Source organism: Diabrotica virgifera, chromosome 1, assembly GCF_917563875.1.
Source record: "Diabrotica virgifera virgifera chromosome 1, PGI_DIABVI_V3a".
Taxonomy (NCBI): domain Eukaryota; kingdom Metazoa; phylum Arthropoda; class Insecta; order Coleoptera; family Chrysomelidae; genus Diabrotica; species Diabrotica virgifera.
The window spans coordinates 221386843-221407583 of NC_065443.1; positions in this window are offsets into that span (position 1 = coordinate 221386843).

Here is a 20741-nt window from a genome sequence, read left to right on the forward strand (position 1 = left end):
AATAAAAAAATAGCGGTATCCGTTAATTTCTTCACGAAAAAATCAACTTTGAAAATGAGCATAATTTTGTATATCCCTAACATATGGCCTGGCAGTGTATTTTATACAAGCGTTTTTGCTTCTTTTGTTAAACATTTTATTAGCACTATGCCAAATCAGTGGTGAAAGAGGACCCCACGACAAACTTGGATACGAGACCTACGCCACTGGATACGAATTTGCAATGGTTATAGCCAACGTTCATTAGTGCAGACGGCCCTACAAGATGAAAAACAAAGTTTAAAAATATAGATAGCAAAAATAATATATCCAGAGTTCTTTAGTTTTATTTTGATAGAGATCCTTAAAATGGAAGTTGAATCGTCAAATAAAATTTTCTCAAACTCAAATTGTGGCTAATTCCCAAATAAAATAGCAAATTACTTTAATTCACTTTAATAATGATAATAATACATATTCACACTGTTTAAATTTGAAAGAGATTAGGAACCACTATACATAGATTGTTTCACTATCTTCAAGATACCTTTTAACGGGGCACTAAAAAACAGACTTAAAGTGGAAAACAGAACTCAAAGTGTATCAGGAAATACATTAGAGTATTGAACTACATTTTTTTTTACTTAACTTTAATATTAAAGCTACCCACCTGCCTCATGGTAGTTTGAACATATCCGTTTAAACGAAAATCAATGTTTATTTTTCAAATAAACATTTTTTCCAATTTTCTGAGAACAGGAAAACGTATTCTGAATTAAATAAATTACATATTGTATTCTTCTTTTTGTCTCAAATAGTTTAATTAAAAAAATTTTTTGAACACCCTGTATAATTAATTATGTTAATGTTTATATTTTTGAATAGAGAATTGAATACCCTTTAAAATGAGCTATCACATAACCCTTATTCTCATTTAAAGAAAATCATCGATTACGTCATCACGCCAAGATTGATGACGTCACTAGTACGTTATACAGGGTGTGCCGAAAAGATTGGTCATAAATTATAACACAGATTCTGGGGTCAAAAATAGGTTGATTTAACCTCACTTACCTATATACAATAGTGCACACAAAAAAAGTTACAGCCCTTTGAATTTACAAAATAAAAATCGATTTCTTTTTCATATATCGAAAACTCTTACAGATTTTTTATTGAAAATAGACATGTGGCATTCTTATGACAGCAACATCTTAAATAAAAATTAAAGTGAAATTTTTGCACTCCATAAAAATTTTATGGGGGTTTTGTTCCCTTAAACCCCCCTAAACTTTTGTGTACGTTCCAATTAATTTATTATTGTGGCACCATTAGTGAAACACAATGTTTTTAAAACTTTTTTGCATCCTAGTACTTTTTCGATAAGCCACTGTTTATCAAGATATTTTGAATATTTGTCGAATCCACCACATATTTGTATATGGTTAAGTACGATTATATGTAGAGACCTGTTACTGTTAATAATCTGAAAATTTATTTATAATTTACATTTTTAGGTATATTTTGAAAAAGAAGCCACATCCCGATAAAAAGTGACTTATCCAAAAAAGACTAAGGGGTAAAAAAGTTTTCAAAACACTGTGGTTAACTAATGGTACCAAAATAATAGTTTAATTGGAACGTACACAAACATTTGGGGGCAGGCCAGGCCCCAGGGGTGGGCGAACTGGGCGGCTGCCCAGGGCGGCAAAGTTAGAGGCGGCAAATTTTAGAGGACTGCCAATTTTTAAATTGAAGAAATAATAATCATAGATTAACAGATAACAGATCATAACAGATAACATCATAGATTTACAACTAATTACTACAGTTACAAAATGTGCAATGGTGAAAATGTTTAGAGAAAGTCGTTAATTTATTCTGACAAACAATTCTGTGTATTGTTTTTTTCTGTAAAATATTTTCTAATGTCAAAATTAAATTTCCTGGAAATGGATAATTATTTTAAAACATATGTCTGAAGCTTTGTCCAGCCACGCTAAGGATTTGCTCACTACGGAGGGCAATGGATTGTATCCTCGCTCCGACCCTTGCTCCCTGTTATTTGTATTTGTGAATTCTCGCATTTAAAATAATGTATTTATTTTACACAGCGATCGAAACTATATTATCGATCGCCATGTAAAATAAATACATTATTTTAAGTGCGAGAATTCACGAATAAAACGAATATAAATACCAGGGAGCAAAGGTCGGAGCGAGGATACAATCCATTGCTCTCCGTAGTGGGCACAACTTTAGTCTCCAGCTCATCTACAGTCACAGCGACAGTGGGTAGAACAAACAATTAGACTAGAATCGGGCAAAACCATAGACGAAGAAACACAAAAGTTCTAAATTCAGATACTCGCCATTGGAAAAATGTAATAAAACGACTTATATCAAAAATACAGTTCTTAGCACAACAATGTCTTCCATTGAGGGACGATTCTGATAAACTGTTTCATCAAAACAATGGTAAATTGTTAAAGCTTGTTCAGCTCTTTGGAAAAACTGATTATGTTTTACAAGAGCACGTTAGGAGAACAACGAAAGGTAGTAACAAGCAGCATTACTACTGGGGAAAACGTATTCAAAACGAAATTATTCAGCTCCTTCATAACCAAATCAAAAATAAAATTTTAAACTTTTTTAAATCAGAACAGTATTATAGCATAATTTTAGATTGTACACCTGATATTTCTGGGGCGGAACAGATGACTATTGTTGAACGTTTTATCAATTTAGGTTCCTGTTCACAAAGTGTTAAAATTGTAAACACTTTCTTGCATTTGTGCCTGTACTGGAAACTACTGGCTTGGGATTACAGAAGTTATTTTACAAAAACTAAATGAACTGGGAATGCGTTTGGAAGATATGAGAAAACAAGGGTATGATAATGGGACAAACATGAAAGGGAAGAACTTACGAGTTCAAAACAGAATTTTGAAAAAGAATCCTAGAGCATTTTTTATCCCGTGTTCTAGCCATTCACTCAACTTAGTCGTGAACGATGCTGCTAAATCCTCACAGTTTGCAGTTTCTTTCTTTTCCTTAGTGACAAAAATTGACAACTTTTTGTAGCATCTATTCATCGTTGAAATCATATTTCTAGCCTGACATTGAAACCATTGCGGTTTCAATGAAACTACAAACTACGAAACTAGATGGAAAAGTAGAATTGATGCCACCCCCAATTGAATTGATACCCCCATCAGAACCCAAATTGAAGAAACCTACGAAAGCACCGTCAATAAAACAACGATAAAACAGTTGCTCATGAGGCAAGCTGTTTGGCAAATAAAATCCGCAATTTTATTTTTCTTTGCTCTGTGGTAATATGGCTTCTCATGAGTCTACCAAGGGGGGGGGGGCGGTGTTATCTATCTTGCCCAGGACGGCAAAATCCCTAGGGCCGGGCCTGTTTGGGGGGTTTTAAGGAACAAAACCCCCATAAAATTTTTATATAAATATATTAAAGAATAAGCCGCATCTCGATAAAAACTGGCTTATCTAAAAAATACTAAGAGGAAAAAAGTTTTAAAAACATTCTAATACACTAATGGTACCACAATAATAAATTAATTGGATCGTACACAAAAGTTTGGGGGGGATTAACGGAACAAAACCCTATAAATTTTTTATGGGGTGGAAAAATTTCACTATAACTTTTTTTAAGATGTTCCTGTCATAAAAATGATACATGTTCATTTTCAATAAAAAATCTCTAATAGTTTTCGCTATATTGAAAAAAATCAATTTTCATTTTGTAACTTCAAAGGGCTGTAACTTTTTTTATGAGCACATTTGTACAAAGGTAAGTTAGGTTCAATCGAACTATTTTTGACCTCAGAATCTGTGGTATAATTTATGACCAATCTTTTCGAGACACCCTGTAGATATATGCCAAAAAATCGTAATTTAAAAATAAAAATCGACCTCTTTCGGGATTTTTTCTCAAGCTCGCCTGTTTACGAAATAATAAATTTATGCGTTACTTTATGGACGCACTGTATAAATTCGTAAGTGTAAATGTATATTCATGAAATAACTTCTTATATTTTAATTAAGTTTTGAATCATAAATATAACCTAGCTACTAGCAGATGCTACTAAACACAATTTGTAATACGGGGGAACAGTTTGGTATAGGGATGGGAAAAACCTACCGGTTTAAACCTAAAACCGGTTTTTTACTTCGCAGTAACCGGTTTTACCGGTTGTTTTTTGTCCCGGTTATAACCGGTTCTTTCTTTTTAAAGTAAAAACCGGTTATTAGGTTTTTACGGTGATTAGGATTAGGTTAGGTATTATTTTGGATCCCAATCATAACTATTATTCTCAAGTAATTATTCCAAACAAAACCATAATTCAAATTTTATTTTATTTTATAAAATACAGAAGCAAACTGAAAGTGCAATCTCACATCAGCCAGAAACCATTACTAAGTTTTAATATAACGTTTCCTTGAAGAGCTATTTGTAATCATAATATTTACATAAGAAGTGAACTGGTTGAATTAGACGCAAACATCATCTATTTTTTACACTTAACTCTTGACATTGAAAGTGGGTGAATGACTTTTTATGATTACCAAAAATAATGCTCTGACTATGAATATCGAATTACTGATTACGAATACGAATCTACAAGAATTTCCCTACGTTTTCAAAACGATACACTCATACAGGAAGTATTTAATGAGTTAAAATGAGTTCTACCTATTCTACAAACATACAAACGTGTTAAAAGTAATACATGTTCTTTCGATAGTACTAATTTTGATCATATTGATATCGAGTCGAATGGAGTATCGCAAACTAAAGTGTATAGTAAATGTAACTTTGTAACCTATTGGATTAAAAAAACCAAAAACCGGTTTTTCCAGAAACCGGTTTTTTGGCCGGTTATAACCACCAGGTTAAACCGTAAGCAAAAAAAACGGTATAACCGAAAACCGGTGTTTTGTCAAAAACCGCCATCCCTAGTTTGGTATAACAATAAACAAAAAAAAACAAACACCATGGTGATAAGTAAGAGGGGTAAATTCGTAACAAGGATCCATATAAAAAATGAAGATATCGAACAGGTGGACAAAATAAAATATTTGGGAGTCTGGATCCCGGAAGATCTAAATGCGAAATCAGAGATTCGATCAAAAATATAGAGCAAACAGGGGCAGCCTTTTTGGAGATGGGGAAATTTCTGAGTAACCAAAGACTCAATCTGTAAATCCGATATAGCATGTTAAAACGTTATATCCACTAGAATATTCTTTATTGTGTTGAAGCTTGGACTGTTGACTTAACGATAAAGCTAAGCTTTTGAGATGTGGCTTTTATAAAACCTTAAAAATACCGTGGACCTATCATATCACAAATGAAATGGTGTTACACAGAATGGGAAGAGGCACAGAACTTTTGAACACCAATAAAAAGAGAAAAACAGAATACTTGGGGCCAATACTTCGAAATCATAAGTACGAGTTATCATAGCTGATTATAAAGGAAAATATTGAAGGGAAAAGGGGTACTTATATGAAAAATATCCTGGCTGAAAAACATTCGCGACTGGACTGGGTTAAACACACAGACGCTTTTCAGAAAAGAAGAAGATAGAGAAGAATTTGCAATGGCTATAGCCAACCTTCATTAGTGGAGTTGGTACTAGAAGAAGAAGAAGGCAACCTAGATATTTCATTTTTTAATGCATTATGGTGCGACGGTACAGTTCGGAGGTATACAAACGGAGTATGCTCATTAGTTTTGGACCAGATAACAGCGAAATTACAGTTACTAGGTGACAAAGGATTACATATCATCCATTCTATCTGTGTCGCTGTTTGGAAATCAGGAGAATGGCCATCTGATTGGTGTACCTTAATTTATATCCCACTACACAAAAAAGGAACTACTACCAGATGTGACAACTACCGCACACTGTCACTAATAACACATGCTAGTAAAATCTTGTTGCATATCATCAAAAACAGATTAAAAACCTATTTACATTACCAAATACCTCAGGAACAAGTGGGGTATGTAAAAAGTAAAGGTACAAGGGAACAAATCCTGAACCTGAGGCAACTCATTGAAAAGTCTAGAGAATTTCAAGTACCTATGATTATATGCTTCGTTGACTACCAAAGGGCATTTGATTGTGTAAGCTGGATAAATCTGTGGTCAATTTTAATAGAAATGGGCGCACCAATGCACCTGGTGACACTTATTAAAAATCTGTACCAGTCTAATATAGCGACAGTACGACTAGATCAGAAGTTCTCAAACCAATTCAAGACCGAGAGAGGTGTTAGACAAGGATGCGTGTTGTCACCTGACTTATTTAACATTTATGGTGAATATGTCACGAGGGTGGTTTTAGAAGGATGGACCGGTGGAGTAACAGTAGCTGGTAGGAAAATCTCCAATTTAAGATTTGCTGATGACATTACACTTATAGCAGCAAATGAGCAAGAAATGTTTGATCTTCTGCGAAGAGTTGATTACGAAAGCAATAAAGTTGGTCTGAAAATCAATAAAGCTAAGACAAAAATAATGGTGGTCGACAGATTTGACACTATTGAACTGACTAACATATTACAGGAATACCAGATAGTAAACACCTTTGTCTATCTCGGGTCTAGTATAACTAACGATGGTAACTGTGAAACAGAAGTTCGGAGACGTATTGGTATGGCAAAAAATGCGATGAGTCACCTAACTAAAGTTTGGAAAGACAGATCTATCTCTCAAAATATCAAGATGAGACTGGTGAATGCCCTTGTATTCTCAATATTTCTATACGCAGCAGAGACTTGGACTCTTCGCGCATGCGAGCGCCAAAAAATTTATGCCTTTGAGATGTGGTGCTGGAGAAGAATGCTGCGCATACCTTGGACAGCTCATAGGACAAACGTTTCCATTCTAAACCAATGCAATATTAAAAAAAGGCGGTCCACAATATGTCTGCAACGAATTCTGCAAAGTTTGGAGAGATTAATTGTTTCTGGAAACGTTCCGGGGAGAAGATCAAGAGGACGATCACCAACTAGATGGTCTGACCAAATAAAGCATTCAGCTGGAAACTCATTCTGCGAAGCTCTTAGAGCAGCTGAAGATAGAGACCAATGGAGAAACATTGTTAGGGCTATTGGAAGAAATCACGATCCTCAGTAATGGGGAAACGATAAGAGAGAGGGAGATTCCATGGTGCTTAATGTATGCTGATGATGTAGTGTTAATGGGAAATAGTGAAAGAGACTTAGAGCAATAACTGAAACAGTGGAGACAAGCTCTGGAGGAAAAAGGTTTAAAACTTGGTAGGACAAAAACGGATGACATAATCCTAATAGCTACTGACCTACAAGAACTGGAAACCATGCTTTCAGAACTACACACAGAATCTTCTAAAATAGGACTGAAAATGAATTTAAACAAAACAAAAGTCATGCACTCCGAAGAAACCGTGACAATAATAAACGACAAAGTTATAGAAAAAGTGAAGAATATAATATTATATACGTAGGACAAAAAATAATACTAAATAGGGAAATTCAAACAGAAGAAATAAAAAGAAGAAGAAAGTTAGCATGGTCAGCATTCGGCAAACTCAATTATATACTCAGAACTCAGCAAATTCAACTATATCTTAGATCTAAAATTTTTGATGCATGCATTATTCCGATATTAACATATGGGGCACAAACATGGACAATTACAAAAAAAAATATGAACATACTCAGAGTCACTCAACACGTGACGGAAAGAGCAATGCTTGGCATATCACTTAAGGACAGGAAAACAAACACATGGATAAGGCAGAAAATCAAAGTCATCCATGTGGTACAAAAATCAATAAAATTGAAATGGGAATACGCTGGACATGTAGCTAGGAGCGATCTAAACAAATGGCACAGAACAATTCTAACCTGGAGACCATACCAACACAAAAGACCCAGAGACAGACCTCCTATGAGATGGACAGATGATCTGAAACGAACTGCCGGGGAAAATTGGCTACAAGTAGCGTACAACAAAACACAATGGAAAGGAAGACTTGAAGAGGCTTATGTTCAGATGTGGACGTGAATGGCTAGACGAAGAAGAAGAAGGACAAAAACAGAGTATTTGAAATGTTAATTTAAAGATGGAGTTACTACAAATAAAATTGTATTTTTGGATGGTGAAATGCAGTAGAATTAAGGCTGGATGAAGTGGAAAGAACCGAGTGCTGTTTTGTGTGACAGAAAAAATCCAATATAGCTGAAGGGAAAATTCTATAAAACAGCCATAATACCGGCTATGATGTACGGAACTGAATATTGGGCAGTGAAAAAGAAAGAGGAACAACAAATGCATGTGGTGGAAATGAGAATGCTTAGATGGATAAGTGGAGTGACAAAGAAGGATAAAATTAGAAATGAGTGTATTAGGGGAAGTCTAGGTGTGCCACTAATTGATGCCAAAATGAGAGAGCATAGGCTTAGATGGTTTGGTCATGTTCAACGTCGAGACGTTAATCACCCAACATGAAGAATAGCTGAAGTGCAGATTCCTGGAAGGAGTAGGAGAGAAAGACCAAAGAAGATCTGGGGGGAGACGATAAGGCAGGATATGCTGGTAAAGGGGATTAACATTGATATGACCCAAGATAGAATTGTGTGGAGAAATGCAATTGGGGAAGCCGACCCCGCATAGGGATAAGGCAAAGAGAATGATGATGGAGCGTCGGTACAGTCGTACAAGGAAGACATTGACATACACGTCAGCATGCAAGACGGCGCAACAATATCCAGATATTGGGGATCATCTGAGTTAGTTCAGCGCAATCGTGCACCCAGATAAACTCACCTCAGGTAAAATCGGTTCAATCGTGCCATATCAGTCAGATTTATGGGCAGAGTAGTTACCAACAAATACTAGAAAATTTCTATTCTTTTCTGCCATTTTCTTATAGCCAATAATCCAGTCCTTAAGAGCCAACATTACCGCGCGTTTCAAGCTTACGGCTTTAATTTTGAATATTTTGTCGAGATATTTGTCACACAAATTCGTAACATTGTAAAGAATGGCGGTACACAGCCCAATTTGAGAAATATGTTAATGTGTGGAAATTACTCTGTAATAGAGAAAATATTGCAAAAACGAGCCTGTACCGCCATTATGAAGAAGAAAAAATACACTTTCTTCAAATAAAATTTTTTATCCCATGCCTAGATTTTGTGTCACATTGGAACTACTAAAAATCGATTATCTATAACAAGAAATCGAACTTGACTGACTTGGCAACATTTAGCGCGCCTATAAGTATAATAATTATTGTTTTTGATAGTATAATGTTACTGTCACTGTCGTACTGCCGACGCCCTGTTGCCGCACTGTTAAAAGTTCGCAATACTTACGAAAAACAAAAATATTGATTACGCGCTAATGTTGCCTCTTAAATTTCTATTGAAATTGTATTTTTCGGGCAATTCAACACCTTGGACTTTGATCTTTTAATAAAAAAGTGGTAATCTCTGGATTCTAGCGGAATTAAAACAACAAATCGTCATTCAATTGAAACCTTTCTTCTAACAGCTTTGTCCCCTGTGAAACAAATGGTGCCATCAACGTGTGGTAAGTTTTTCTAAAGAAAGTAATAATATATGGTTTTATTGTGTTATAAATTAATCAATTTATTACAAAAATAACTAAAGCGTATTTGGGATTTGATAATGCGTTATTTAGGTCGCTCTACTCGAGGTACTGCGGATAAAAAAAATGAAGAAAATTGCCTGATTGGAGGCCAATAAAATGCATTTTTACGTAGGTATACCGATTTCGAACTTTGAAATTCAACTTTTTTCAACCTACTTTTTTGTATTTTTGGTATTTTTATATTCAAAGTCGGACAGATAGTCTAGCTGTCTGAGGCATCTTATTTGTTTATAACTTCGTCGCAAAAGATATAACCGGTCAACTTTGACCGGTTCTCATGAACTGCTTCTCGCAATTAAACTTTTTTTTATTTTAGACGAAACCTCTTGCTGAGTCTTTTCAAGTACCTACCGTTTTCTGAATGTAATAAAATAGTTACCGAGATAGTCTATTTTAAATCTAAACCAAGAAATTGTTTGTAAAATTTAAACTTTGCCGAGACTAAATAAATAAATCCATTTTAATTCTTTTAATTGCATTAGATAGGTGGAGTGCCCCTTTATGTAGAAAAAAATTGGCAAACTTTTATAGGGCAACTAGTTTTTCTTAAAAATTAACTTTTTTTTTAGAAAAATTTAGGTTGCAAAATTATTATTAGATATGTAAGACGTCGATTTTAATGAAAATTACTGGACGGTTATAGTATATTATGCAACGAGCAAACATAATGATGGTGATTATGAAGCGAGTATGAGATGCGTATAGAGTACGAGCTTCATAATGATAATTAAATGCAAGTTGTATACACGATTTTTTCGATGATCATTTACAACCAAAAATATATTCAAATATTTTAATTTTGTAATGCAAACAAATTAAGTAATTTGTCAGTTTGACAGTTTGTTTACATATTGGGAACTGTCAAAGCGTATGTATTTGACTCGCCTTTGGTCACTGCGCGTGCGCCACCTTTATCGCGAATGCCATATCGCGATTTTATTGGTTAAAAATCTGTACCTTAATGAAAATCTGTATCATATATTCCAGAAAGCCACTGCGCATCCGCTAGGAAAAATATTCCGATTCGGATTTTTTGCACAATCTTACTCAAAAAGGACTTCTTCTAACAAATTTGAATGTTGCCAGGTCCAAAAGTAAGTCAAAATTTTTTTAAACGTTTTTTTTTTTGTTTTTTTCCTAAAATTATACTTTTGCATCGAACAATTTTTTTTTAGGTTTTTTGGATCATTTGAAACAGAAAATCTCTTTAGTGACTTTTCTCTAAAGTTGATAGTTTTTTACATATAAGCGATAAAATATTTAAAAATTGCGAAATCGGCCATTTTTAACCCTCAGAAACTATGTGAAAAACTGAAAATTTCGATGTTGCCAAGGTAAGAAGACATTCTTTGAACATCAATTGATGAAATTCCGAAGAGTTTTTTGCAATGCAATATCGAAAACTCCTTTGTATTTTAATTGCCAATCAAGCGGGCGCTTGATTGGCAACCGCTGCATGTACAGTGGGTGCTCATATTATTAGAGCCACCTCAGAAAATTTTAATTTTGTTTAATAATGGTCTTATGGTTTAATCAAAAAAATTTTAAACAATTTTTTTAAACTTAAAATGTTCTCCGATCACATGCAACGGTTGACAATAATGTCGCTTCCGCTTGATTAGCAATTAACAAACAAAGGGATTTTCGATATTGTATTGCAAAAAGCTCTTCGGGATTTTATTAATCGATATTTTTAGAATATCTACGTACCTTGATATCATTGGAATTTTTGAAGTTTCACATAGTTTTTGAGAGTTAAAAATGACCGATTTTGCAATTTTTAAAATTTCAATCGCTTATATCTCGAAAACTATCACATTTACAGAAAAGTCACTTAAGCCTTTTCTATTTGGAATGATCCAAAAAACCTAAAAATAATTACCCAATGCAAAAAAACTAGTTTTAGAAAAAATAAAAAAAAACGTTAAAAATTTTTTTTGACTTTTTGATCCTGGCAACATAATTTGTTAAGAGGGGATATTCTCAAGCAAGATGGTGAAACAAATTGAATCGAAATACTTTTCCGCACATAAATTTATGCATGTTACAACGGTTGACAATCAAGCGCCCGCTTGATCGGCAATTATTAAAAAACAAAGGGGTTTTCGATATTGTATTGCAAAAAACTCTTCGGAACTTTACCAATCGATGTTCAAACAATATTTTCTTACCTTGGCAACATCGAAATTTCCAGTTTTTCACATAGTTTCTAAGGGTTAAAAATAGCCGATTTCGCAATTTTTTAATTTTTAATCGCTTATATATCAAAAACTATCAACTTTAGGAAAAAGCCACTAAAGACCTTTTCTGTTTCAAATGATCCAAAAAACCTAAAACAACTTTGTTCGATGCAAAAAAAATAATTTTAGAAAAAAACCAAAAAAAACGTTTCAAAAAATTTTGACCCACTTTTGGACCTGGCAACATGCAAATTTGTTAAAAGGGGTCCTTTTTGAGTAAGATTGTGCAAAAAATCCGAATAAAAATATTTTTCCTATCGGATGCGCAGTGGCTTTCTGGACTAATAATGAGGTTCATTATGATACAGGTAGTATGAGAATAGAAAAAATATTTTATAATAATTTCCTAAATGATTTACGAAATTCCTAAGTATAACTTAAGTGGTTAAAAAACATTTAATAAGAACAAGTTGTTTTCCCCCATTGTTTGTATTTATTGCTATTTTGCATCAAGAGTAATAAATTAAGACATTTTTAACCAAACCAGCCGTTCTCATAGAAAATAAAATCATCTTTATTTTATTTCTTCACGACTTTTCTTCCAACTGAATCATTTAAAACTTATAAGCAAAGAAAGTAGAAAAAACAGAAATGTTTTTGCAATTTTTAAATATTTTAATTTTTTATTCATTTTCCGGGCATATTTGAGAGGTAGTATAAGTCAATTAGTATTATTACACTTTTTTTTGCAAAAATCCGAATGATACCTCTCACATCTACCTCAAAAACAGATCCACCCGATTAGACCAAAAATGTTAAAAAAAATTTACGATTTCCTGACAGAACTTAGATTTTGCATTAATTTTTTATTTTTGGTCAAACATAGTATCAATGGATATTATTAAGAAGTCAATGTTTTAAGAAATGGCAGACCTGTAGCAATAGAGTTGTTAAATGTTCATAAAAAATATAAAGAGCGCTAAAAAAGCTTATTAACTTATATTCTGGAAGTCGATCATACATTTTTAAACTTTGCTAAAAGACAATAATTAATATTGATATTAATAACGAAGAAGAGGCAATTCAATATTATATAATATTATTATTTTTTTAATACTGATTTTTTAAATTTAAAAAGATGTTAAACCACATTTTTTAAAATAAAGCCCATTTTTAAAATTATGTGTTCTTCACAGTTTTACACATATAAATAAAATAATAAATGCTCATACATTGTAATGAATAACACAATGTTTATAACAAGTGTTCTTGTTTGTTAGTTTAGTTTTTTAACTTTATACCTTAATCTCTCAGCTTTCTTATATTGCAGCCCTTATCTTACAATATACGTCGATGTTTTGGTATATTCAGTCCGGCGTGTTACTACAGTGCATATGGACCAGTACTCAATTTACACCAGTAATCAAATATTTAACTGAATCAAAATGTTCAGACATGTCAAACATATGTCTATGATATATCACATTAATTCGGAACTAGAATGTTAATTGTTAGTAACCATAGTATTCTTGTTCTCAATATTAGCATATAAATATATACTTACTCCTCGTAATAGGAGGGGCTCCAAAGATGGATGTTCTCGGCTGATTAGGTAGATAGAGGCACCACGAAATTAAACAAAAGTAATTTTTTACGTAATAATTAAATACGTATTACAGTACATTAGGACAAAATTATTGACAAAAAATAACCATTTGTAATGATACATCGTAATGATACATATCCGACATCTTATCATGTACACTTCGCGTCATATAAAACTGGTACACTTTTTTTTCCCAATGTAAACCTGTGTTCAGACTGACAATTATTGTTCGTGAATCACTTCGTTGTTGCCATCACAGATAACGGAATTGCGCTAAATCTAAATACAAAAAATAACGTTTAAAATGTATATTTAGAATTGTAATACATAATATGTATATTTAAATTCCACACTTGTTCACTGTAAAAGTTATTCATTTTGTATTAATTTCAAATTAAATTTTTAATTTTTCCAGTGTGTTTTATTTATTCTACACAACTTAATGCAGTTTTGTCCTACAATTTACGAGAAACCAATCACACCTCTCGATTTGACATTAAACATAATAATTTAAAGTCATGTCAAGATTTATCATCTATCATTATTTTTGAATTGAAATATTTTCATAAATTATAATAAAATACGAATCAATGTATGGATACTTGATTAAGATAACGGAAAATTACAATTGTTTTAGTTTTTAGTATATTAAAAAATGCGGTCTGTCGCACAGCCCCGTTTTTACCTAGTTTGATATAATATTTTCGTTGAACTGGCAACGTTACCCTAGAAATTAGAATCACACTTGTGACAAGATCAACTTACACAACTTGAAAAACACGATTTTCGGTTATAAGAGTTATACCAGTTTTTTTTTTTTGACGCGAAGTGTACCTACCTCAGCCACAAAGTGTAAATAAAAATAATATACCTACCAAAAAACAGACCCAAATATCTTTGTGCGACTCAATTCTTATTGTGTGAAAAGGATAGGTGCGTCAAAACTATCGCACGAGAAAACCCTCGCACGTTCAAAATTCTTATAATTTGAAACAGCGCGTGTAAACATGATGACGGCCAACGTCTGAATACGGACACGGCACCTGAAGAAGAACACCTAGAAGCTTCTAGTACAGCGATACTCAACCTTTTTTTCCCTGGGCCACATAGTAGCTATTGCCACAGCTTACGGGCCGCAATATAGGTGAAGTAATATACAGTATGATACAAATGAAAGGAATAAATTCGTTATTTCGTAAATTGGCGACTATAAGGAAAATTCCTGAAAAAGGTCGATTTTTTATTTTTAAATTATGATTTTTTGACATATGTTATACTAGTGACGTCATCCATCTGACTGTGATGACGTTATCGATGATTTTTTAAATAAGAATAAAGTTCGTGAAAAAAGCTCATTTGAAAGGTCAGCAATCTAAACATTTTTTGCATATTTCATTTTTGAATAAGAAGATTCGCACAGGCATGATCAAGCAAACAACGTAAAGAGCAAGTAAGCGCAACTTTTGAGAGTTTAAGGCCCGGTTATTCAAACTCTAATCAAGAAGTTGATTATAATTAAGTCCCCTCCTTCTTCTTCTTTAAGTACCGTGCCCAAATTCTTAGGCGTGGGTAGCTTCCATAACAATTTGCCGATATCGTTCTCGATCTTGTGCGGCATGTAACAATTGATCTGCTGATAAGCCAGTCCATTGACGAAGGTTTCGGAGCCATGAATATTTCTTTCGACCAATTCCTCTTTTTCCGTCGATCTTTCCATTGAGTATTAACTGCAGCATCCTGTATCTGCTACCTCTCATTATATGCCCCAGATATTCAAGTTTTCTCTTTTTTATCATCATATTTATTCATTAAGTCACCTTCGCCTTGACCTACTCTGTTTAAGACTTCTCTGTTTGAAATGCGTTGAACCCAAGATATTCTGAGCATTCTACGATACGACCACATCTCAAAGGCTTCTAATTTGTTCATCATGTTAACCTTCATGATCCAGGTTTCACATCCATATAGTAATACAGGATACACATAACATTTCAGGAACTTGATTCTTAGTTGTAAGTTCAGCTGAGAGTTGCTCAGAATAGATCTAAGTTTCATAAATGCTCCTCTTGCAATTTCTATACGAGTTTTAATTTCTTCATCCGGATTTAGTGTCTCGTTTATCCAACATCCTAGGTATTTAAAATGGTTAACTTTTGTTATTGATTCATCACTGACAATTAGTTGCATAGGGCCGACGTCTTGTTTACTAACCACAAGTAACTTTGTCTTTGTTGCATTTATGTTAAGTCCGTTATTGCAGCATTCTCTAGTGACTCGATCAATAGGGAATTGAAGATCTTCGATATTTTCAGCCACGATCGCGGTGTCGTCTGCATATCTGATGTTGTTAATAGTTTCTCCCCCGATTCGAACTCCACATTGTCCTTCTAAGGCTTCATTAAAAATTATTTCTGAGTATACGTTAAACAAAGTTGGGGATAACACACAACCCTGTCTGACACCTCTTTGAATGCAAATTTTGTCTGTTTCTTTGCCGTCTACCAGAATAGAAGCTTCTTGATTCCAATATAGATATTGTAAAAGTCTCAGATCTTTATCATCTATTCCAATCATTTCTAGATATTCAAACAACCTATCATGTTGAACTCTATCAAACGCCTTCTCAAAATCTATAAAGCAGACGTAAATTGGTTTCTGTACTTCCCATGATCATTGAAGTAATGTTAACATTGAGAACAAAGCTTCCCTTGTTCCCAATCCTTCTCTGAAACCGAATTGTTTGTTTCCCATTGTATCTTCACATTTCTGCTTGATTCTATTAAGAATTATCTTAAGAAGTAGCTTGAGAGAGTGGCTCATGAGACTAATTAGTCCAAAGTCTTTACATGATGATGTATTAGGTTTTTTTGGGAGTGGAATAAATGTCGACTCCAACCATATCTGTGGCATCATTCCAGTCTCATATATATGGTTATAAATAGGGAGCGGATTTATATGCGATCAATTTTGCTGATATATGCGCATATATATGCAGTAAAAAATTACGAAATATGCGCAAGATATGCACAAAAATGCTCATTTCGAGAAACCACAAATTTTCTGTTCTATTCTATTCTACGGGGAGGGGGTTCTTTTATAGGGGGCGGCAATATTATTTATTATCTTTTAAATAAAATCATTATTTTTTATATGTATATGCAATTTATTCACATTTTTTACAAAAACTGATACCAATAGTTACCTATTTAAAATAAAATAACAATATCATTATATATCTTTGATTATAACTCACTACAATGTGTTTTTCCAAATTTTTTACGAGGAAACATTTTCTTTGATCAGATAAAATATTTTTATAACTTGAAAAACTCCTTTCAACATCAACATAAGTAATTGGGGCGTATTTAAAATAACTTATTAAAGCCGAAAATTCTGCACCAAAATCAATTTCAAAATTTCCATTAAAAATTTCGCATATGTCCTCCAAAGTTTTAAAGCCGTTTAAGGACGAAATCGTAAAACTATGGTTAAAGGTGTAAATTCTGTTAACAATAGGGGATTTAAAAGAATCAGCAGAATTACAGGTACCTACTAAATTGGGATACAAATTGTACTAAATATAATAAAAGTAAATAGAATTCGGATTTCCCGGTAAACCATCCTTCATCATTTTAACATCCTACGATCATTTTATAACGGCGTACTATAAGCACTATAAGTACTTTGTGTGAAGATCGGGTATTTTCTAAGAAAAAATGAAAAGGCAGTGAATGAGCCGTCTCTCTTCAGGTAGTTCTCGAGTTGATAGAACAGCCTGTGCGGGGAAATATTTTGTGTCGAATTAAAAAATTTAATTTTTTTTGACCTAAATGTTTTTAAATAGGCACAAAATATGCATGTTTCTTTAAAAATATGCAAAATTTAGTAAAGTTCTCAAATATGCGAAATATGCATGCAATATGCATTTAGCATAAAATCAGCTCCCTAGTTATAAATGTTTGTTAATTGTGAGACATTGTCGTCATCCAGAAGTTTGAGCCAGTCTGATGGTATTTGGTCAGGGCCTGGAGATTTCCCATTTTTGCTCTGTTTGGTGGCTTTCTCTACTTCGGCTTTTAAAATACTAGGACCAGTATTCGTACACTTTGTGGTGTTAAGTGGTGGCCTCGTATCCAGGAAGAGCTCTTTTATATAGTTAGTCCTTTTTTTCATCCAAGTCGAGAATTATGTTACCTTTGGAGTTTCTCATAAAGTGAGGAGTTCTTTTTCTTTGAGGGTAGGTAATTTCTTCAAGCTTTTTATGTATATTAAACTCGTCATGTTTTCTTTGTAGTTCTTCCATTTCACGATATCTTTGTTCCATCCAGTCCTCTTTTGCTCGCTTAACCTCGTATCTTATTTGTCGATATATCTCTCTATACCGAATCTCGTCTTTGTTTTTCCAATTTCTTCTTTGTTGAATAAGGTCTAGTATTTCATCGGTCATCCAATCCTTTTTCTTTATTAGGTCTTTTTCTGGTTTCAAAACTTCGTTTGCTATGGTGACCATGGCGGAATTCATGATATCTAGATTTTGACCGATATTTTCTTGTTCAGATCTTTCTAACTGTTTTTTAATCTCACGATTTATCTTATTTCCGAACTCATCTGCTATTACGGCATTTCTTAGGAGTCGAGTATTAGGTTTCTTCTGCGTTGTGGGGGCTTTTATTCTTTTTAGTTTTAGTTTGAATCCAGCACAGAGCAGATTATGGTTAGTTGCTGCGTCTGCACTTGGGTATGTTTTTGCAGATGTAATACTGTTTCTAAACCTTCTATTAATGATAATGTAGTCAATTTGATTTCTGACTATCTTTCCCTCTTGATCAGCTGGAGATTTCCAGGTACATATATAGTCGTCTTTTAGGTTGCTGAAACAAAGTATTTGCTATAATGCATTTCTCTTCTTGGCGGAACTGTATTAGTCTTTGCCCTCTTTCGTTCCTTTCCCCTTAACAACCATCAAATAACAACACCCCTCATTCGAACGTCAATCAGTTGATTGTAATCAATTATGTTAATTATCGTTATTATAATTAACATAATTGATTAATTAATTATTAATTAGTAATTAACATAACGATTATTAACATAATTGATTAATAAATCTCATAATTCTAATCAATTATGTTTTCAGCAACCCAAACAAAGTTGACATTGACAGTTGGTGACAGTAATTAAATATTTGATAATGATCAGTTGATTCCATTTTTGACTAGCGTTCGAACAACCGGCCCTTATAGTTATTCGGTGTTAATTTCCAGAATTCTCAATATTGATTTGCGTCTCTTTTTTCTTTAAAAATTGCCTCCAGATTTGTATCATCTTGAAAATCAAATATTTCATCTGACAACTTTGCGCTATTAAATCCCAATGCCGCAAATTGCGTAGTAGCGGCTACTTCTAAGTGTCAGGGATTTTCCACTAATAGAAGGTATTTCCTAATTTTTCGAAAATCATTCAATCTTTCCTGAAATTCATCGCTCAAGAAAACTAAGTATTTAGAAATAGTAGCAAAGTTTTCTGGAGGTACATCAATTCCATCTTGTTGATCTTTTACCAATGTCGAAAAGTCATACAGATTTTTTATATTAATTCCCTCGATGTACCTACATCTTTAGCTTGTCCTCGAAAGCAAATAATTTATTCTCTAACTGCAAAATAATTTTATGTTTACTAGGTCTGGATCCCGCGTATGAAAAAAAAGTTGATTAATAGCAAGCTGAAAATTTGTTAATAGCTTAAGGGTGTCTAGTAGGATAAACTTTGATATATGGAAATACTGGAACAGGGGCAGTTTTAATTGTGGAACAGGTGAAAAATTTGGAACGGTCAGACCACGAAAACGGCACATTTATTTTGTCCGACAGAATAGACTTAAACTCTCCGAACAGAGATTAAACTCTCATGCAAAAATCAGACTGCTATTTATCACCTGTCATAATTCCTGCCATTTGACATATTCTACATGTTCCACTCATTAAAACGCCCATTTGGTGATAAATAGCAGTCTGATTTTTGCATGGGAGTTTAATCTCTGTTCGGAGAATTTAAGTCTGTTCTGTCGGACAAAGTACATGTGCCGTTTTCGTGGTCTGACCGTTCCCAATTTTTAACCTGTTCCGCAATTAAAACTTCCCCTGTTCCAGTGTTCCCATATATCAAAGTTTGTCCGACTAGGCACCCTTAAGCTATTAACAAATTTTCAGCTTGCTATTAATCAACTTTTTTTTCATACGCGGGATCCAGACCTATACCTTTTAATTTGTAAACGACGCGACGATTAAGTTCGTCAAGTTTTCCTGGTATGGCGTAAGTAAATGCTAAAAGCGACCACCAACTATCTTTGAACTAAAGTTCAAAATAATTCGATCGTTTACAGAGCCCTTAAGTTAGCCTTCGGGCCACATAAAAAACGCAAGAGGGCCGCATGCGCCCCGCGTGCCGCAGGTTGAGTATCACTGTTCTAGTACATTTCATCCAATATATCAAAGAAACTATTTTATATTTTTCTCATCAATGTCTTTAGTGGAATCATTACTTTTGTAGATTAATGTTTTCTTATGAAGCAGTAAGTAAAAAGAAGTAACGGTACACGGTACACCCAAAAATAAAAAATATTCTTAAAATTATTCAACCTCATAATTTAGTAAAAAATTATATTTAACAAATTCTCCTGGTAAAAAACTCCTGGATATAATTTCGTCGAAATGAACATCCGGGATTCACCCAAATAACCCGTTTTTCAGTAGGACTAATAAAACAGGCACGAGCGGGACTATAATCCTTGCGGAAAGGTAAACTTTAAGGGGATATTTTGATAAGCAGATTTACCTGCTAAAAGGGAATCAAGAAATAATGTAAAGCATTATTAACTGCTGAAATTCCGGATTCCACTTCATGAATCACTACGAGATTGCTGAGGAAATATGAGAAGATAAAGGTCAAACGAAGGCGCGTTTTCGGTATGGTATTACGACTTGCGATCTAAAAAGGTGTTGGGAGCTGGTCTAAATAAAAATTTACAAATATCTGAATAGCCTCAAATATATTTATCTTATATCTAGGGAGCGGATTTTATGCTAAATGCATATTGCATGCATATTTCGCATATTTAAGAACTTTACTAAATTTTGCATATTTTTAAAAAAACATGCATATGTTGTGCCTATTAAAAACATTTAGGGTCCAAAAAAAAATTTAATTCGACACAAAATATTTCCCTGCACAGTGAGAACTACCTGAAGAGAGACGGCTCATTCACTGCCTTTTCATTTTT